At 29.6% G+C, this 7,740-nt stretch overlaps 1 long non-coding RNA gene across 1 annotated transcript; it reads left to right on the top strand.

Moving 5' to 3' along the window:
• The first annotated feature begins 4,865 nt into the window (after positions 1 to 4,865).
• On the top strand, positions 4,866 to 6,766 carry LOC145163054 (uncharacterized). The gene is made up of 2 exons (XR_013739535.1): positions 4,866 to 5,174; positions 6,565 to 6,766. It is a non-coding gene; the product is annotated as an uncharacterized LOC145163054 (long non-coding RNA).
• Positions 6,767 to 7,740: the final 974 nt, after the last annotated feature.

The following is a 7,740-nucleotide window of genomic DNA, read 5'->3' as shown; positions in this document are numbered from 1 at the left end:
GGCCAATATTGCTTAGTTTTGTTCGTGGGGTAGGGATAAATCATTATATATATATATATATATATATATATATATATATATATATATATATATATATATATATATATATATATATATATATATATATATATATATTTAGGTTCTATGGAAAACAAAAAAACCCTAAAAAAACCCTAAAAATCATAAAAATACATAAAAAAAATACTTAGAGATCACAAAAAATATTTTTGAATTTTTTTTATAAAAAATCGCAGGTTTTTGTTAAAATTCGCTGAAAAAAAATTAAAAAATCAATTTTTTTTTTGTCAAAAAAAAAAAATTTCAAAATTTTTTTCACCGATTTTGTATAAAAAGCTGCGATTTTTTCAAAAAAATTTTAAAAAAAAAGTTTTGTGATCTCTAAGTATTTTTTTTTTATGCATTTTTATGATTTTTAGGGTTTTTTTGTTTTCCAAATAACCCTTCCCTATATATATATATATATATATATATATATATATATATATATATATATATATATATATATATATATATATATATATATATATATATAGGGTGAGGTTCAATAGAGAACCATAATTAACCAAGGAACCAATCGTGAGCGTCGGAAATCATAACGATCAACGGCCAAGGAAATAGATGTACACTTTTACATTGGACGTACACACACCAGATTATACCATAAAATCCATCATTTACAAAAAAAACTCACCACTTTTTTTCGTTTAAAATTTCTTTTAGGCCATGTTTTTTATCAAAAAAAAAAAAGGGTAAATTACACTGTTGGTCCCTCGTGCATATGCCAGAAAGCGTGTTTAGTCCCTAAGAGACTACTTACAGGAGGTGCAGAGTAGAAATTCAAACACCATAGTCAAACTTCAAGTGCAAAGTGAACCATGTTATGCATCTGAGACCAGGGTATTTGAACGAGTATACATTTGTCTTGGTCCACTGAAAAGTGGCTTTGTAGCAGGGAAAAGAGATTTACTAGGGCTTGATGGTGCATTCATGAAGGGTCCATACCATGGTATGATCCTGACAGCAGTGGTATGTGCATAATCATTTTTTATTAATGTTTGACCATAGTTAACTGTTTGCTTATTACTATGTTTGACATGATAATTCAGGGTTTACATGGGAACAATTGCACATACCCTTTGGCATATGCAGTTGTTGAAGCAGAGAACTTTAATTCATGGACCTGGTTTTTAACTAACTTAGGAGATGATCTTGGTTTGTATGCAAACTCCAACTTCACTTTCATATCAGACAGATAGAAGGTAACTAAAGTTCTCCATTCATTTTCACCTACATGTTTTACAATTCAATAAGCAACTTCACTCTTTTGATGATTTAGGGGTTATTGCCTGCACTTGAGAAACTTTTCCCAGCAACAGAGCATAGATATTGCCTAAGGCATCTTCATGAGAACATGAAACGTAAATGGAGGGGCAAGGAATTCAAGGATTGTCTTTGGAATTGTGCAACATGTACCACCATACCACAATTCAACAGTGCCATGGAAGAACTAAAGAAACTTAACAATGAAGCATATGACTAGCTTAATTCTATTCCACCTAAGCACTGGTCCAGATCCCACTTCTCAGGTATATAATATTATGTTGATAAGTGTATATTTTTTAAATATAATCTAATATAGTTGTGTTATATCAAGGAGGGCACATTGTGATGCTTTGTTGAATAATATGTGTGAGAGTTCGAATAGCAAGATAGTGAAGGGTCGTGATAAGCCAATTATCAGTTGCTTGGAGTTTATTAGGGAGTATATCATGAGGAAAATTGTCATGGTTCAAAAAGAAATTGACAAAGCTAATGGCCCATTAACTCCTACAGCCACTAAGACCCTTCAAAAAACTAAAGAAAGGGCAGTACAGTGTAGGGCAGTGTTCTTTGGCAATGGGAAGTACCAGGTTACAAGTGAAGGTGCTAATCAGTATGTGGTTAATATGGAACAACAAACTTGTTCATGTAACAGGTGGGAACTGACAGGCATGCCCTGCAAACATAGTATAGCAGCTATATGGGATATGAGGCTTAACAATGAAAATGTTGGAATACATGAGACATGGGTTCACCCAACATATTGGCTCAAGACTTGGAAAGAAATGTATGTCTTCAAAGTTGAACCTATTAATGGGAGGTTTTTGTGGGAAAAAAACACATGTCCTACCAAGTTGATACCACCAAAGTATCGTGTCCCTATTGGCAGACCAAAAAAAAAGAGAAGAAGATCTGCAACAGAAGATGATGGAGTGTCCACAAAATGGAAATCTGTAACATGCACAAAATATGGAAATGTGGGACATAATGGAAGGACCTGCAAGGGACAATCACAGACTGGGAATGGAACAGGAGAAGGTGCAGCAGGGAATGGAACAGGAGAAGGTGCAGCAGGTAGTAGTGGTGGTGTAAATAAAGGAGTTGGGAAGAAGGGAAAAAGCCCCATGCTTTGAGAATTTGTAGTTTGTTATCATGATCATGAAGGATAACTATGTTTTTGTTAGGCATTTACTGCCATATTACTTTGTTGTTATGTTTTGTATTTTGATACTTTGTTGCTATCTAGGATAACTATATGTATGCCATAACACTATGTTGCTATTTTGGATGTCCCTTTATGTTAATGGTAAATGGTTATCTTGGATATTTTAAGTTTTGTCCTTTTTATTGTTATATTGGATGCTACATGTATTGAATGGTATATTGCATATGTTGCAAATACCACATTTCCATTAAATTTGAACACCAACTGATAACACCACAATATGATTACACAACATATGGTAACTGGAATTGAAGGTTTTTTCATAATACAAATAACAATACAAAATACACATAACAAAATACTAACAACTTCATTACTAATGTTCCTTGGTAGATCGACTGGTAAGGGTTCGATCCTTGCCACACGCAAATTTTTCTCTTTCCAAAAAAAAAAAAACCAACTTCATTACTAAACCTACACTTTATATATAAGGACTGAAACAAAAAAAACCCAGCTAATAACTAGGTAAAGCTTCAATTTTCGATTTTGTTCTTCAAGTTTCATCCTAAACTCCATACAATCACAGTCCTGATCATAATCATTCACCCATCCTATGAACTTGCATAATGGTCCCTGAACCAATTAAAGTAGATGAAGAATTAGGGCAAAATTAGAGAAGATGAAGAACGAAATTAAAATCATTAACCTTACCTTTACTGTACAAGCATAGTAGAGTTTCCCAGGGTTTCTTTTGCTATAAGATATGCGAATCACTGCAGTGGCTCCACAATTGCATTTAATATCGATCATTGTTATCTATTTGGAAGAAATCGATCGAACGATGGGAGGAGACGAAGGAGAGGATAGCAGAGGAAAAGAGGGTTGCAGTGTTTTATAAGATTTTAAGGTGCAACGACATTAAGAATGGACACAAACCCTGAAAAGACGAAAATGCCCCTGCGTGCAAGGCACGTGGGTAGCTTAAACGGAAGCATTTAACAGTTAACGTGCATAGGAACTAACCGTGCAAGATAAATAACAACGAGGGACTGCACGAGTTAAATTTTGGAAATATGGACTAAACACGCTTTCTAGCATATACACGAGCGACCAACGATGTAATTTACCCAAAAAAAAAAAACCGAGTATACCGTTGTTCACGATTTTTCGTCCTCTTTCCATAGAGATCCATGATGATATATAAAAAACGAACTTTTTTTTTTCGAAAAAAACCCACTTTATTTTCTTTGATGAAAAAATTAAGGTCTATTTTTTATAGAAAAAAATTTAATAAATATATCAAAATTCATATTTTTTGTATTTTTTAAACATAGATTCATATTCATGTTAAAAAAAAAACGATATTTCAGTTCAAATTCACATTGTGAACCTGTTCAAATTCATATTATAAACATGTTCAGATTCATATTGTGAACCTCCTCAGATTCACAGTGTGCATAATAATAAGTCAGATTCACAGTGTGAATCTGAACTGATCGGAGTTTTTTCACATTGTGAATGTTAAAATTTGAAATATTTACAGTTTAGATTCACAGTGTGAATCTACACTGATTGAGGTTTTTTTTTTTTTTTTTGGTGAACTTTCTTAGATTCACAGTGTGCATAATAGTAATTCAGATTCACAATGTGAATCTGAACTGTTCGAGATTTTTCATATTGTGAATGTTAAAAATTAAAATATTTACAGTTTAGATTCACAGTGTGAATCTACACTGTTCGAGATTTTTTTTTTTTTTTTTTAAATCGGTGTTGATGTTTATTAATAGAGTACAAAAATTAATATTTTTGGTATAATTAGTTTTTTTTTTATAAAAATAAACTTAAATATTGAAAAAACTAAGAAAATTAAGTGGGTTTTTTTCGAAAAAAAAAGTACGTTTTTTATATATATAATCAATGGATCTCTATGGAAAGAGGACGAAAAATCGTGAACAACGGTATATTCGGTTTTTTTTTCGATAAAAAACTTGGCCTAAAAAAATTTTTAAATGAAAAAAAGGAAGTGTGTTTTGTTATAATCCGATACATGTGCGACCATTATAAAATTTTACAACCTTTCATTTTGCCGTTGATCGCTTTAAATTTCGACGTTTTGGATTGGTTCCTTGGTTCATTTATTAATAATGATTTTCTATTGAACTTTATATATATATATATATATATATATATATATATATATATATATATATATATATAATAATAACTCATAATTTCACGAGAACCAAAAAGCAAATATGGAACATTAGATAAAAAAAAAAAATGCTGGAGATGCAACGTGGAGGGCATGTCAATTAAATGAGACAAGGGCATTGTTGGAAACAAATGTATAATTAAATTATATGTTAAATCAGAGAAAACAAAATAGATCTCCAACCCAACGTCGTCTGCGATCTTCCTCGAGTCTCATCGGTTCCGTCCACTTTGTCTTCTTCGATTCCGATGCCGGCAAGTCACCTCTTCCCACCGCTGCATCACCTCCGAACGGTGTCGCCTCCTCGCTTAGGTTCTTCCTCAACTTCTCTTTTCCGCCTCCAGATCTGGACTGACAATCAATCCAACTTTCTTCGTCGATGTCGTCAATCAATGTGAAATCCGAACTACTCCGTTAATTTGGACTTCTTTGCTGCCGATCATCAACGAGATGCAGGTATGTATTTAAAACTCTGAAAGGAAACATCACCAGAATATTTGTATCTCATATTTTGTTGAGTTTGGTTAGAGGATTCAATTGAATTTGACTTTTACCTCGAAATTAGCGATTAATATTTTATGTTTGATGATTTTTTGTTGAGCGACTTACATTTTTTGATGGATTAGTTTAAACTGGTTCATCAAAATTTGTTTTAGCTGATTACGGATTTTACTTTGTGTTTCTTTTTTTTCTGTAAGATGTGGTTAATTATTTATTTTAGGGTTAAAATTCATATATATTTGTATGGTGATGATTGAAAATAGTTTTTATGAAGTTCTGATTCAAATCGTGAGTTGGAAAGAAATTCTTATTTTTTTGACATGTAATTTCATTTTTAGTTTCATCATATATTTGCCTAATTTTTATGAATTCAATTTAATTCGATTGATTTGTGTATGTGTTTTGGATCATTCTAGATGGTTGCTTTGCTTTATTCTAGTAAGAAACTTGCTCTGTATCAATAACTAGTTGATTTTTTATATGGATATCAAATGCTTTTATTATTGTACTTGCTTTATGTAAATGAATTTTCTTATTGTTTAGTTTTTATGTAAATGAACTTGTATAATTGATTGTTGCAATTAAACCCTAGAGTAGATGATGAGTTTTGATAAATGATAATGCAAATAGGAGCATACCAACCAAGGTACATGAATATTATTATTATTATCTTTTTATTTAAAAAAATTGCACAATCTTTACAAACATTCTAATATTTATATTATTTTTTGGACATAAACTAATTATATAGTGCACTAATGATCACCATCTGCTTCTTTAGTATTATAGTTTTGAATTTGTGTTTTGGAATTCAGCAAATCTCATATCGTTATAGAAAAAAATCACATGTAATTCACATATGGATCACATGTGATTTACATGTAAATTATAAGTAAATCACATATGAATTACATGTGATTTACATGTAAATAACATGTAATTCACATGTAAATCACAAATGATTCACATGTAAATCACAAATGATTCACATATAAATCACAAGTGATTCACATGTGAATCACAAGTGATTCACATATGAATCACATGTAATTCACATATAAAATCACATGTAAATCACAAGTGAATCCCATATGAGTTACATATGAATCACAAGTGATTTACATATGAATTACATGTGATTCACATGTAGATCACAAGTGAATCACATAAGAATTACATGTGATTCACATGTAAATAACATGTAACTCACATATGAATTACATGTGATTCACATGTAAATCACATGTAATTCACATATGAATCACATATAAATCTTATATGATATATGCATGTGCATTTTTGTGAGTGTTCTTGCATTAATTAAAATTTTTTAATTTTCTTGTAGATTTTGAAGAATTTGTGAAAAATATTGAAGAGGTGAAAAGTGATAAATTGAAGAAAATATGAAAATCTTGATATGGCGAAATGATAACATTGTGAATCTTCGTAGCATTTTTTATTTTTTATATTTTATTTTGTATCGAATAAAATACTTGTACTATTATGTTTATAGATTGATTAATATAAATGAGATTTTTTATGATTTACTTACGAATATTATAGTATAAGAAATATACATATATTTATTTGAAAAAATTTGAATATATGCACCTAAAAATAGTATAATAAATACTTACGAATATTATAGTTTTTTTTTAAGAATTTGTGGAAAATTAGAGTTTTTTTTAAATATTCTAGTTTTTTTTATATAAATTTACTGTTTTTAAAAATTTATATTTTTTTAAAAAATGCAGCTTTATTAAAAAAAATTGCAGTTTTTTTTGAAAAAATTACAGTTTTTTTTTTAAAATTACTGGTTTATTAGAAAATTTGCAGTCTTTATAAATACAGTTTTTTTTTTCAAAAAAATTGCAGTTTTTAAAAAAAAAATTCAAATTTTTTTAAAATTTATGCTTTCCAAAAAAGTTCAAAAAAAACTGCAGTTTAAAAAAAAAACGAAAATTATTTTTTTTTATAAAAAAATCCGAAATTTTGTTTTATAATGTTAATTTGAGAGCTTTTTATTAATATTTCCAATAATACAAAAAATTAAGTGGGATTGATATGATGACGATCATGCCCTTAATGATTTAATTTTGATCCAACGCTCAACTTTTAGTTCTTAAGTTCTCGGGAAACTATGAGTTTTCAACCGATCTCAACCCTATATATATATATATATATATATATATATATATATATATATATATATATATATATATATATATATATATATATATATATATAATTGAGATTTCTAGTTTTAAAAGCTGAAACGATATATAGGAATTTGCTTACAAAAAATGTGGGTAAAAGTAAATAAATCAGTCAAAGTAAGCACCACCCCAAAATGAAGGGTGAACGGATCTAAGACCTGAGTCAAAGCACTACCAAAAAAGACGATGAAGCAGAGGCTTCAAGGATTTTCGTCCTAAAAATGTGCCAGAAAATGATGGAATCAAAATCAGAGAGTAGACAAAGTCAATCCATAAATTAAAACAACAATAAAAATGCAATCCTA

Source organism: Lactuca virosa, chromosome 3, assembly GCF_052849685.1.
Source record: "Lactuca virosa cultivar CGN04683 chromosome 3, Lactuca_virosa_CGN04683_v6, whole genome shotgun sequence".
Classification (NCBI taxonomy): Eukaryota; Viridiplantae; Streptophyta; class Magnoliopsida; order Asterales; family Asteraceae; genus Lactuca; species Lactuca virosa.
This window is presented reverse-complemented; position numbering and strand designations above follow the sequence as displayed.